This window comes from Mirounga angustirostris, unplaced genomic scaffold (genome assembly GCF_029215605.1).
Source record: "Mirounga angustirostris isolate CCGP_5_RB_7025 unplaced genomic scaffold, mMirAng1.0.hap1 SCAF_12, whole genome shotgun sequence".
Classification (NCBI taxonomy): Eukaryota; Metazoa; Chordata; class Mammalia; order Carnivora; family Phocidae; genus Mirounga; species Mirounga angustirostris.
The window spans coordinates 29,014,775-29,027,877 of record NW_026991720.1 but is presented as its reverse complement, the minus strand read 5'-3'; positions in this window follow the sequence as shown (position 1 = coordinate 29,027,877).

The window sequence follows — 13,103 nt, the reverse complement described above, 5'->3', positions numbered from 1 at the left end:
TAGTCTCACTTGTGCTTTTTTCCCCTAAGCCCTTTCTCACTTTCCATTTAAATCTTTTTCCTACAGCTTCTCTTGAAGTTCCAGGACTCCTAATCCTTCTTCTCCCCTGATTTCCAAGGGAAAATTAAAAAAAAAAATTCCTTAATTATGCAGAGAATTTTATGTCTTCAGCATCCAACTATTCCAATTCTGACTGAGCTCTAAGGTCTACCTTCATATAAATAAATAAGCTGGAACAAAAGAGCCATAATTTACACAGCTGCCCCATGTTACAGAAGCCAGTTTGAGTCATCTTTCTTAACTGCAATTTTTCTTTCCTGTTACAAATGCACTGCAGCCAAAGGGAGTAACCAAGGGAAGGTTTTGGCATGGGGAAAGATGGGTTTGGGATGGACAAATATAAAATTTTAGGAGATACGCGGGTGATGGGCTTTTGCCTAGAGCTGTAGGAATGAAGAATAAGAGATTATGGGAGTTTTTCAGCTGGAGGTAGATAAGATTTCTCTTGCAGTTGGAGGGGGATATATAAGAATAAAAAGAAAAGGACAGTTTACACATATATGGTTTTAGAGATGCTTAAATACAGACCCAGAAAAGAGAAACTACCTGATTCCAGATCCTAAATAACATATTTAGGGGGAGCCAATATAAAACATACACAAACCAATTATACCAGATACATTTTGGGAGAGCCACGTTGATTGACAGTGTCAACCCCAGGTTATTTCCCTGGGACAACAGGGCGGAGCAGGACATCCTGGGAGGATAAGGCAACAATCGGGGGTCTCGTTTTCCTCAACTATAAAATGCAGGCATTAGCCTGGATTATTTGTAAGATCCTCTTCATTGCTTACCTTCTATAAAAGGTAGCAAAAGTCAAAGTTTCTAAAATGAGTGTTTTTGTTTATAATATGCTGGAGGACATGGAACAAGTGAAGAGACAATTTGGTGACTAGTTTGTTCATGGGAGACAGCCAAATGGGATAAGTCAATCCCAAAGTAGATTTTTTTGGCCTAATTTTCCAGTTTGGCTGTCTGGCAGGGTCAAAATAACTGCTAATTGCCAAATTTTTCTCTTGCTTTTCTGTACACTTAGCCAAAACTCTCCAGTGCATAAAAGCACATGCTACCACTGCTCAGATCACCCGTGTGGATCCCACTGTTTGTTTTTTTTAAGATTTTATTTATTTATTTGACAGAGAGAGACACAGCGAGAGAGGGAACACAAGCAGGGGGAGTGGGAGAGGGAGAAGCAGGCTCTCCGCTGAGCAGGGAGCCCGATGCGGGGCTCGATCCCAGGACCCTGGGATTATGACCTGAGCCGAAGGCAGACGCTTAATGACCAAGCCACCCAGGCACCCCTACCCCACTGTTTAAAATAATGCATATGTAGTACTTGTTCGGTGTGGAGGGGGGATTTCCGCAAATACGGAGTGGTAAGAGCCTGTAGCTAAATGTCTGGCTCCCATACTTGCTGCACAATGGTTCCTCCCAAGCAACATTTGGGACCATAGGATGAGCTTTAGCCTGAGACTTCCAAACTGAGCATCAGTCAGTAGTTCCCAACTTTTACTGCTTTTGAAATTACCCAGAGATCTTTAAAAATATGGATACTTGGTTCCTCCCACCTCCACCAAACGTTGCGATTGAAAAAGGCCTTAGAGTTAGGAATCATAAAAGTTCCCCAGGTGATTCCAATGCAGAGCAATGTTTGGGAACCACGATGTAAATTAATATAGCGAGATGGTTTAGCTTCTGTACAGTCCATTTCTTGCACTGCTTGGGTCTGTGGCAATGTGGTGAAGAGCAAAGCTTCTGGATCTTGCTCGTCGTTTCTGGCTCTATGCATGGACTGGCCAATTAATTTGGCTTAGCTTGTCTTCTCATTTATATAGTGAAGATAACATGCCTACTCCATAGGTTTGTTCTGAGGAGGAGATGAGTTTGGTAAGCACAGAGTCTGGTATCCAGAACTTGATATATTCTAGCCATCATTATATTCTGTTAGAATTTTGAATCTATGTTCCTTATTTATAAGAAAGAAGTCTTTTAATAAGTCACCTGAGAAAGTTACCATAGGCATTTCCTTACTTATTATCTAAAGATTTAATAATGAATATATATTTCATTAATTTCTGAAAAAGGAAAAAAGATCACCACTGAGACTCTCCTTCTCTCCTTCAGTCTCCCTTTATTGCTCCTTCTCTTCTTTTGTTCTATAAAATGGGAGTGATTTTGTGATAGTGTTATACAACAGCAATCACAAATTGGTATCTAATTTAATTATCTTTATAGCATCTTGTACAAACCTAAGTCAGTAAAGGTAATGAACAGAAAATTTAAGGAATTGTATTAATCTCCTAGGTAACAGCAGAAACTTTTTTTTTTTTTAATTCTTAATGCCTTGCTGGGTTTTTTGATTAGAGATGCAACTCAAGTCACGTGAAGGAGAACACAATGAAAACTAATAGGTACTTCTGATGGCTGATGTGCTCACTATTAAATACAGATTATGAAGGTCAATAACTTTATTGACTATCCCTCATAGTAAGTCCACCTCTAAAATCATAATGTATAGTGCAATAATCTTACCTTAATGTGAAATGGTAAAATTCTATTTTCATCTGATATTTTCTTTTGATTTTTAAAAATTATTAAAATCTTTGTAAATGTGAAATCACATATGCTTAGCCCATCTTGAGCAAAACCGTTTTTTGAAGTGTGAGGTGGGGGTAGAGGGATAGGTGTGCTGATTTGGAAGAGGAACGGACAGAATTTTAGGCAAGTCTTCTACAAAAGCCTATGCTGCACCCCAAAGCTTCCCTACTGGGGTGTCTTGGTACTGAACCTCAGTGCTGTAATGCTGGTCGCATCCGCCTACGGGGCTCCTACCAGAGCTGGATTTGTCGCCTCGGGCTGACAGCAGCCTCTGCAGCTTTGTTTACTTCTGTATGTATGCAAATATTATCATTTTTCTTGTGTGTCAAAATGAGAAAAAGGTGTGAAGCACTGCTTAGATAGCACTGTTTTTTCAGAGTTTTATATTATTATCATTAGAGTTTCTTTGGGTATAAACTTGGATTCTTCTATTAGAGAACAAAAAATGAAGAATTCCCAAACATTTCCAAAAGTCATCCAATTTTAAAACATCCTTTTTAATTATGGAGGAAAACAAAATTAGAGTTTGTTGTCCAAATTATACGATAGAGAGATGACTCTGCAATACATTATAGTATCAAAAACCTGGGCTTTCTCAGCTTGGAAGGGCTATTATTAGGAATGATTCATTTAGGTCAGAAAAATCCCATTTCAGGACATCCTTGAAAATATAATTAATATAACTCTACTCATGGATTTGGGAGCCCTTGGTATGCTTTTAGCTGCAAATAATGTCTTCTACATCAAAAAAGAAATTATAACCTTCTTTCTCTTTTCTAGGTTTATGTGTTGCTAGGTTTCACTTGAACTTTCCTTCAACCTTGAAAATAAATTGGGAAGAAGAAATATGTTTAGGGTGGAGACTGAAATAAGTAATGTAGAATTCCAAGTCAGAGTTAAAGTAAAATAATTCACTGGTTTGGGGACAGGATGTGGTATAAATAGGAAGACCATGGGAAGATTGTCCAGAAGCCAGAATTTGGGTTCGAATACTAAAATTTCAGAACTTGAAACAACCTTAGACATTTTAAATGAGAAAACTAAGGGCCATAAAAAATTGTAGATTATAGCTCAAGAGTAGAGTGAAATTGTGTGTTTTAGCAATAGTACCTTCACCAGACAAATTCTCCCGCCCTCAGATCTGGGTAAGTCTCTGCAGTATTAATCCTACTAAAATCCTGGGATTTTAAAGAGACATATCTTTGGCACCAAAAGGCTGACTAACTCCAAATATTTCCTCTTGATTCAAGTAACTGCTGCCCCACCTACCTCATCTGCATATTCTTTCCTGCCTGCCCTCCTCTTTCAAAAATGTTTCTCCCCTTGTATTTTTTAGTATACAGATTGCTTTTCTTGAAAAACCTGAAACATCTTTTGAAGCGAGATTTGGGTCTTTATCATTGTATTTTTGGACATAACATAATACTTTGAACCTCTTAGTTGGTTATTAAATATTTGTTAAATAAACAACCAAAAAATGTCTAACAGAAAAGACCTGAAGTCAATACAAAAGTAAAAAACAAAATGAAAACCAACCAAACAAGGAAACAAACAACCAAACTGACTTATATATCACTCTCACTGAGCTAGGGGTGAATTGTAGTTGCAAACATCTGCAGAATGGGTCTCTTCCAGATCCCAGCAGGATTTGATCTCCAACCTCCCTGAAGTGTTAGCCATTCCTCTGCTACGCAAATACACAATGGGCTTCCAGAGCCACTTGAGTAAGAGCATCCTAGCCTTTGCCATTTTGTTCATGACAAAAGCTAGCACACATTACGTCTTGCTTTAATTTTCTTTCTTTCTCCTCATGCTTATTCCTTCTCCTTAGGGACTGTGGCTTGTTCTCACCATAAAAGTCGTTTAAGGATGATGGATTGGCCAAGTACAATTATCTCCCTCCTCAGAGCACATTAAAATGATGCCAAAGGAAAAAAAAATACTCAAAGGACAAAAAGACGAGACAGGACATCTGCGGCCGGGAAATTTCAGTAAATGTTTAACAACGGGAAAGCATAGTGCAGTGGTAACTGAGTTCAGGGACAGAGGGAAGTTTAGGAGAACCTCAGGAGAAGCCGAAGAACTGCAAAGAGAAGGACCCCTAGAGGTGGGAGTGTGTTGCTGGAAAGTGGGGGATGGACTGAGGCTCTGCAGCTAAACATCTCTAGCTGCTTGCTCCCTCACAGGAAGTCAAATGTGTCCGCTCTGGAGAAATGCAAGTATATACCAGGAACACTACTGCTCCCCTCTTCATGCAGTGGCAGCCCACCCCAGGTCATACAATGAGGCTTACCATCTCACACCTCCAAACATCACAAGAGAGATGCTCTGCTCCCAATAGTTTAAAAAAAAATCCTGGAATCGAGTCTCATTGGATTGACGTGGGTTATTTGTTATTTCTGCGCCAATCAATATGTCCAGGGAGGATTGATGCACTGATTAACTGGACCCGGGATACATGGAGTAGGTCACGGATGAGTCCATAGGAAGAATAATGGGCTATGTTATTAGAAAAGAAGTGGATTCTGGGGCAGCAACAACCTTATCCTCTGTGTTGCTCCCAGTATAAAGCGCACAGGCTGACTATAGGTAGCTTGATGTGAGCCAGAACGAATCTCTGGGCCAACCAGCTGGGATCAGGATTTGCTCAGGATGCAAACATGGGAACATATGTATAATGAATTATATCCGACTGCTTTCCTCAGAAGGAGTCAGTGGCCAGAAAACATTTTTCTAAGGCCTTTTCCAAACACATGGAACTTTTTCTGCTTTCAAATATTTTCAGAGAAGACTTCTTAAATTTCCTTAGTGGGTCTGCTCCAGCACAGCTCCCATTGTCAGAAAATTCCCTTTGCGCTCTTAATTTGATCTAATCCTTCTATTCTGTGCACACTATCTCTTAATGTAGCTGGACATAATTCTCTGTGTTATACATGCTTATGCTTGAAGATAATTCTAAAATTTTCTCCCCAAATGAATGACTTTTGTCTTTAACCACCATATTTCGTTTTCCAAGCCTTTCATCATCATTGTGGGTCTCCTCTGAACTGCCTCCAGATTTTCTGCATTTGTGTCAAGCTGTGGAGTCCAATACCGAATATGATAATCTGGGGGAGATTCCCACAACAAAGTAAGGGCAGTTGCATAGGGAAATAGACAGAATATTTTATTTTTGCATAGCACTTCATAGTTTTAAAAAGACCTTCCCAGGCATTATTATGTCATTTGAGGTATAAGTGTTGCCTTATCCTCCTTCTAAACCCTGATGGTTGATGTGGGTCTCTGTTGAGTCAGGTCCAGACTGGGAAAGCTCGGAGGTCCAGTTTGGGGTCAGTTCCAAGGTGGCTCCGAGGCTGCATCAGAAGTTCATGTTTCTTTATCCTTTCCTTGGACCAGAAGCAATCTTGAGGATGGGATAACTCATGAGGGCTTTCCATGGTCCGGACCAGCATGGTCCAATATAACCTTCTGGGATGATGAAGTGGTCTCTGTCTCTGCTGTCCAATATGGTAGCTCCTAGTCACATGTGGGAATGTGTGAGGAACAGAAGGAACAGAAATTTTCCTTTCTCTACCTTTATTTAAATTCGAATGTGAATCGTTACATGTGACTAGTGGCACAAGCTGTGGACCATCCTTAAATTTGGGTCCAAGTTGAACTGGTTTCTGAGACAGAGGTGCAAGGCAGTTTGGTAGATCTTCATATTTTAGAAAGAATTGGATGCGTGAGAAGCATCTTAGTGGAATCTCAGTGTTTTCCCATCATACTCATTTTTACGCATCTCAGTGTTCCTTGATTAAATACATCTTCTTCCTCAGGAATGCTAGCACTGTGTGACTAATTTATGGTTTTCTTCAGAAATAGGTTAATAGATACTTAGCTCTGCGCTCAAGTGCATTTACATGGGCACGGCAACAAAACCATGGGGTACCTAGATGGTGAATAAGCACATTTTTGCAAAGGTAGGTCTTCAAAGAGGCTGAGTTCTAACTACCCAGCTGAGACCCAGACCAATACTGCTGACCCATGACAGTGTAACATTTCATTTAGGCATGACACGTGTATTGACATGAAAACGTTACATTAAAGGATATACACAATACGAAACTTGACCAGTTCAGTTCAACTTCTGATCCATCTTTGGGCTACGGTTTTTGCTGAGTTTAGCGTTTAAAGCATCAGAAAATCCAGAAGCAGTTAACAGGTCAGCAAGGAAGTGAGTGAGGAGTCACTCTTCTATTCTTGCCGATATAAACTCCCCACGTTGTAAATTTGTGGGGAGCTTTGGCCTTATGTTCCCCTCCCTCTTAGAGGCCTTTGATAATCATAAATAAATACGGCTTTATTTCCCTTTAAAAGTCAAGTCGCTTCATTTATAAATATATATTTATTGACCGCATTATTGCTTTCTTCTTAGGATCTTTTCTTTCTTGCAGTTTGCTTTTTTCCTTGAAGTAACCTTAAATTTCCAACATTCCTTCCCCTCTTCAATTTTAGCTGATGACCTTGCTTCTGATTTCACTGAGAATTTGTCAGCTATTAGAAAAGTCTTTCTCTTCCAACATCACATCGACACTGAACTACTTGCATTTTCTACCCAGTACACTCTGCTTTCCCTCCCTTACTGTGCCTTTATAATGGATAAATCGCCTGTGCTGTGATCCTGGCCCGGCCCTCACAGACACATCCGAGCCCATCTCTGCTTGGCTGCCTAGGGCTGTTGCTTCTGAAATGATTAGCTGTTTCCCATGACCCTTTCCTTCCTTATTAGATTCTTCCCATCCCCATTTTAGGCTTGCTTTGATATCACTCGTACCCAAACAGCAACAGCTCTTATTCAGACCTTCTTTTTTTTATTTATTTATTTGACAGAGAGAGAGACGAGGAGAGAAGGAACACAAGCAGGGGGAGTGAGAGAGGGAGAAGCAGGCTTCCTGCAGAGCAGGGAGCCCGATGCGGGGCTGCATCCCAGGACCCTGGGATCAAGACCTGAGCCGAAGGCAGACGCTTAACGACTGAGCCACCCAGGCGCCCCTTATTCAGACCTTCTTAATTCCAACATTTCCAGCTACTGACACATATCTCTGCTTCATTCAACAGCAAATATCACAAAAGAGTTCTCCACACTCAATGACCCTACTTTTAACCTCTCTTCTCATATACGTGAGAATGAAATTTTGACTTGGAAAAATGCGTGGTTTTTATTTTTTGCATGTTTTTCCAAAAACAAAACAGTCCCAAATGAACAGGAATCATTTAATGACTCTGTCCTTGATCAACTTACAACAGAAAGTAATGTTTTCTAATCAGAAATGTGTATTAAATCCAACGGTATCATAACAGGAAGAAATGAAGACATGAGCACTCTATACAGGAAGGCGTGGCAAAGTTAAATTATGTCTGTCTGTCTCTCTATGTAGGCACCAGATAGACCCTTCTGTGCCCTTAATGCTGATACAACAAAAGATCACCTCTGTGCCCCATGCTGGGCTCCTCCTGCTACTTTGTGTTCTTGCTTCAGAGCCTTTACTGAGGAATTTTAGATGCATACTCTGGATCAAAGTTATTTTTTCTATAATAATTGAAATTTAATGAGTTCTCCATTCCTTCCACTGTCTGTTTCTGTGTCCATCCTTCCCCCTCAACCATTAGTAATGAAAGTAACCTTATATGTAGTTTTCCATGACTTTCTTGGCACTCATTTAATCATATACAAATATGTACACACTGGGTAGAATGGGGTTTATTTTTACACTGGGATCGTTTTAGTTTTAAACACTGGCATCATTTCATTTCTACCTCTCTCTATTGTGACATTCTCACTTAGGTGGAAATATAACATAAACTGACATTCTTCTAACTCTGTGTTTTTAGTGATTGAATAATAGTCTATGGTATGGGTATAACAGTGTTTTTAGATCATTACTCTGATGATATACATTCTCTTTGTTTCCAAGTTTGTAAAACCACAAAGAGTGCTACAATGAATATCCCGCTATGATAGTGAATCTCTCACTGCCTGAGTTTAATTTCAGTTTTTGTTTTATATATTTGGAAGCTATGCTTTAGGAATATAATGTGTAATACTGTCATAAATTTTCAGGTGGGGTTTCCTTTTCATTTTTATGTAATTCTCTGCTGGCATCTATTACAGTCTTCAAAAGGCTTCTGTCAGCCTAATTCATATTCCTTTGTAAATGATCTTTCTCTCTAATAGCTTCTAAGATTTTCTTTTTATCCTTGATGGATGTGCAGTTACGTTAGAAAATGTCTAGGCAGGGGCACCTGGGTGGCTCAGTCGTTAAGCGTCTGCCTTCGGCTCAGGTCATGATCCCAGGGTCCTGGGATCGAGCCCCGCGTCGGGCTCCCTGCTCCGCGGGAAGCCTGCTTCTCCCTCTCCCACTCCCCCTGCTTGTGTTCCCTCTCTCGCTGTGTCTCTCTCTGCCAAATAAATAAATAAAATCTTAAAAAAGAAAAGAAAAGAAAAGAAAATGTCTAGGCATAGATTCAGTTTTATTTGTATTTCTTTGATACTTAGAGAGTACTTTTAATCTGACTCATGCTTTTTCTCAGTGTAGGAAAATTCTTAGCCATTTCTTCACATATCACTTCTCTGCTACTTCCTCCTCTTTTCCCATAATGCTTATCAGACAAATTTTGGAGCTTCTTAATTTCTAATCCATCTCTCTTATGTTTTTTAATTTGTCTCTGTGTTCTATGCTATGTCTTTGTCCTCAATGCAATCTTCTAATTCATTAATATCTCCATTCTAGAGTTTTCCCCAGCTCTCAAGTTTCTATTTCCATAATTCTATTGTTTTCTTTTTTTAAAGTTTTTATTTAAATTCCAGTTAGTTAACATAGAGTGTAATATTAGTTTCAGGTGTACAACATGGTGATTCAACACTTCCATACAACCATACAACACCCAGGGCTCATCAGGACAAGTGCACTCCATAATCCCCATCACCTATTTAACCCCCCCGCCCCCACCTACCTCCCTTCTGGTAACCATCAGTTGGCTCTCTGTAGTTAAGAGTCTATTTCTTGGTTTGCCTCCCTCTCTCTTTTTTTTCCCCTTTGATCATTTGTTTTGTTTCTTAAATTCCACATATGAGTGAAATCATATGGTATTTGTCTTTGTCTGACTGACTTATTTTGCTTAGCATAATACTCTCTAGCCCAATTTATGTCATTGAAAATGGCAAGATTTCATTCTTTTTTATGGTTGAGTAACATTCCTCTGTGTGTGTGTGTGTGTGTGTGTATCTTACATCTTCCTTATCCAAGTTGATGGACATTTGGGCTGTTTCCATAATTTGGCTACTGTAGATAATGCTGCTGTAAACATCAGGGTGTATTTATCCCTTTGAATTAATATTTTTGTCTTCTTTGGATAAATACTTAGTAGTGCAAATGCTGGATCATAGGGGAGTTCTATTTTTAACTTCTTGAGGACTTTCCATACTGTTTTTCAGAATGGCTGTACCAGCTTGCATTCCCTCCAACAGTGCGGGAGGGTTCTCCTTTCTCCACATCACCTGGTCTTTCTTGTGCTGTTGATGTCAGCCATTCTGACAGGTGTGAGGTGATATCTCATTGCAGTTTTGATTTGTATTTCCCTGATGATCAGTGATAGTGAGCATCTTTTCATGTGTCTGTTGGTTCATTTCCAGGATTTTAACTTATTTTTATAGCTATTCAGTTCTCATTTCATTTATGCCTGTTTTTGTTGTCAGAATTTCTTATTTCTTATACTACATGTATTTCCAACATAAAAAAGAAATACTTTACAATAGTATATGGTAAATGAAGGGTAAATTTTTACCTCCAACCATGATATATGGATGCAACACTGTATCAGAGAATGCCTCTTCTTTACCTGGAGCCCACCTGCTAGTGTACCTACCCCTTTCATACACAGCTTTGATTTCCTCAGAAATCTGGATCTTCGGAGTAATATGGCACTTTCTAGGCCAGGTTTTTCTACTAGAGTCATTGTTCAGTTCACCTTACAAATCTAAAATTTTCATCAGTTAAAAATTGGAATTCATCACATCAGTTGATTAAGCCTTTTCCAATTCAATTCAAAAAACTACACTATTTCTTTGAATGTTTCATGCTTATATATTATAAATATTTGATGGTGTCAAAGTTATTCAAATTTAATTTAATTCTTTAATATTCAGTTCTGTCTTCTTAAAAAATCCCTTAGTTTTCAACCATTATGACTTAGTAATGGCAAATGGCTGTTCTACTCATTACACACAAAAATCTCTCACTTTTTTATATCCAGATTAGAATTACATTCCAAGTAATAGGATTATACTGCTTCCCATAAAGTGTAACAGATTTTGAATTTAACCATGACAGTGTTCAGGTAATAAGGACACAATTAAATCCCATGAATAGTATAGTAAAGTTTCTTTCTCAAAGTTGAGAGGCTGTAGCCTGAGAAACTTGTGTTAACCCAGAACTTCCTGTATATTAGATGAAAAGACATTCAGAACATTGTTCTCTCTTTGGCTTTGGTGCCAAGAGTCTACATTATTCTTTCTCATGAGAGTGATGGGAAACCTAATACAATTTGGGGAATTGAGTCATTTTGCCTCAAAAACTGCTCAATTCACCAAGGTCTTTGAAAGACATTACTTGGATTCTGAAGAGCAAACTAACTAGAATGGGATACTTCAGTGTTTGATCATTGCTCAGGTTACAGAACACCTGAAAAACTCAATTTCCTACTGTTTGCGATAGTTTTTGAAAGGTACTCCTTTCTGATAACATCCTACAATCATTCTGTGATTCAACGGTTATATATGTAAAGAAGACAAAAACAGATGACAGAAGTTTATTTCTAACTTTAGGGCTCATGAAGAGAGCCACTTTGAAAGCCTGAAACACAAATAAGCATTTTAGTAAATGATACTCAATGAAATAGAAGATTCTTGTATCATTATTCTCTATAAAATACTCAATGATCCTCTTACAGATTATTCAACTTTATCTTGGTTCATTGAGAGTTTACTCAAAACCAGAGCAACAAAACACAAAAAAAGCACCGAAGTCCTACAAGAGCTTGGTTAATAATTTAATCAGATGATAAGGTGCCTCAGAAGTCTGAGTTTCTTAGAAATTTGTATTGAGGGGCGCCTGGATGGCTCAGTTGGTTAAGCGGCTGCCTTCGGCTCAGGTCATAATCCCAGAGTCCTGGGATAGAGCCCCGCATCGGGCTCCCTGGTCAGCAGAAAACCTGCTTCTCCCTTTCCCTCTGCCTGCCGCTCTGCCTACTTGTGCTCTCTATCTCGCTGTCAAATAAATAAATAAATAATATCTTTAAAAAAAAAGAAAGAAATTTGTATTGAGTAAGGGAGAGAAATCAGAAGGTCTCCATGACATGACAACTCACTAATTTAGTCTCCTACTTTTTACAATATATTCCTTAATTCACTGACTTCACTACCAATGGTCACAAACACATGAATGAATACCAATAGCAAGTGTCTATTAATACCAAAAATTAACACATTTATGATTCCTTTTCTAGAAAAATAATTTATCTACACAATGATTTTGTACTGTGAAAGAATAGATTTCCTCTTCCTTGGTGGAAAAATGTCTATTATTGAAAACAAGGTTTCCCAAAGTATGGTATATTGTGCAACCGATAGAAAGCACCGGGATTTTGATGCTAAGTGAATAATTATTTAAGTATTTATTCAATTAGTTTCTATGTGGATAATTATTTAAGTGGTGATTAGATACAGAGAAGTTTGTGAAGGTGGGATGTGAATGACTGAGGTTTGAGAAACTCTGGTTTAGGTTTTTTTAAATAAGAAAAGGTGATTCCTATGGAGGAAGGAGAAACCAAACCTTTCAGTAAGATGAATAGGAAGAGAAAAATGTATCTGGACAGAGGCAAAGACTCTCAGAGCTAGGCATGGAGACCTACAAATAGGTCAGTGGGAGGCCTGAAGGGTCAGTGCCGTGGATGGACACCAAAAAGGAGTTTTTTAAAATCATCAAATTAAATACCTTTTTATTCCAGGGATCTGTAGACGATGTCAGGACCCAAGAGGAATGGCTTACCAAGGGTGGGGCCTGTAGGTGGCAGTTCCCTACCCCCTGCACTATTGTATAGAATTTCTGCTATATGATGAAAAGATAAAGAAGACCCAGTTTTTAGTTGCTTTAGTATTGCTTTTAAATCGTCCATACATGTGGTCTCCGTGGATGGCGGGCTGTCACCACCTTGTTTGCTTATGCACCTGCAGAGTATTTAGCATGACCATGGAATAGCAGGATAAGACATCTCTAGGTCTGGGGAGGTTTGGCCTCATGTCTAGAAGGCCCATTAAAAAGCAAGTATCTCTTTGGAAGAGATCTATGTGGAGGTGCAATCTGATAGCTGGTGTTGCCACTCAATCCAGGTTAACTAGAAGGCCT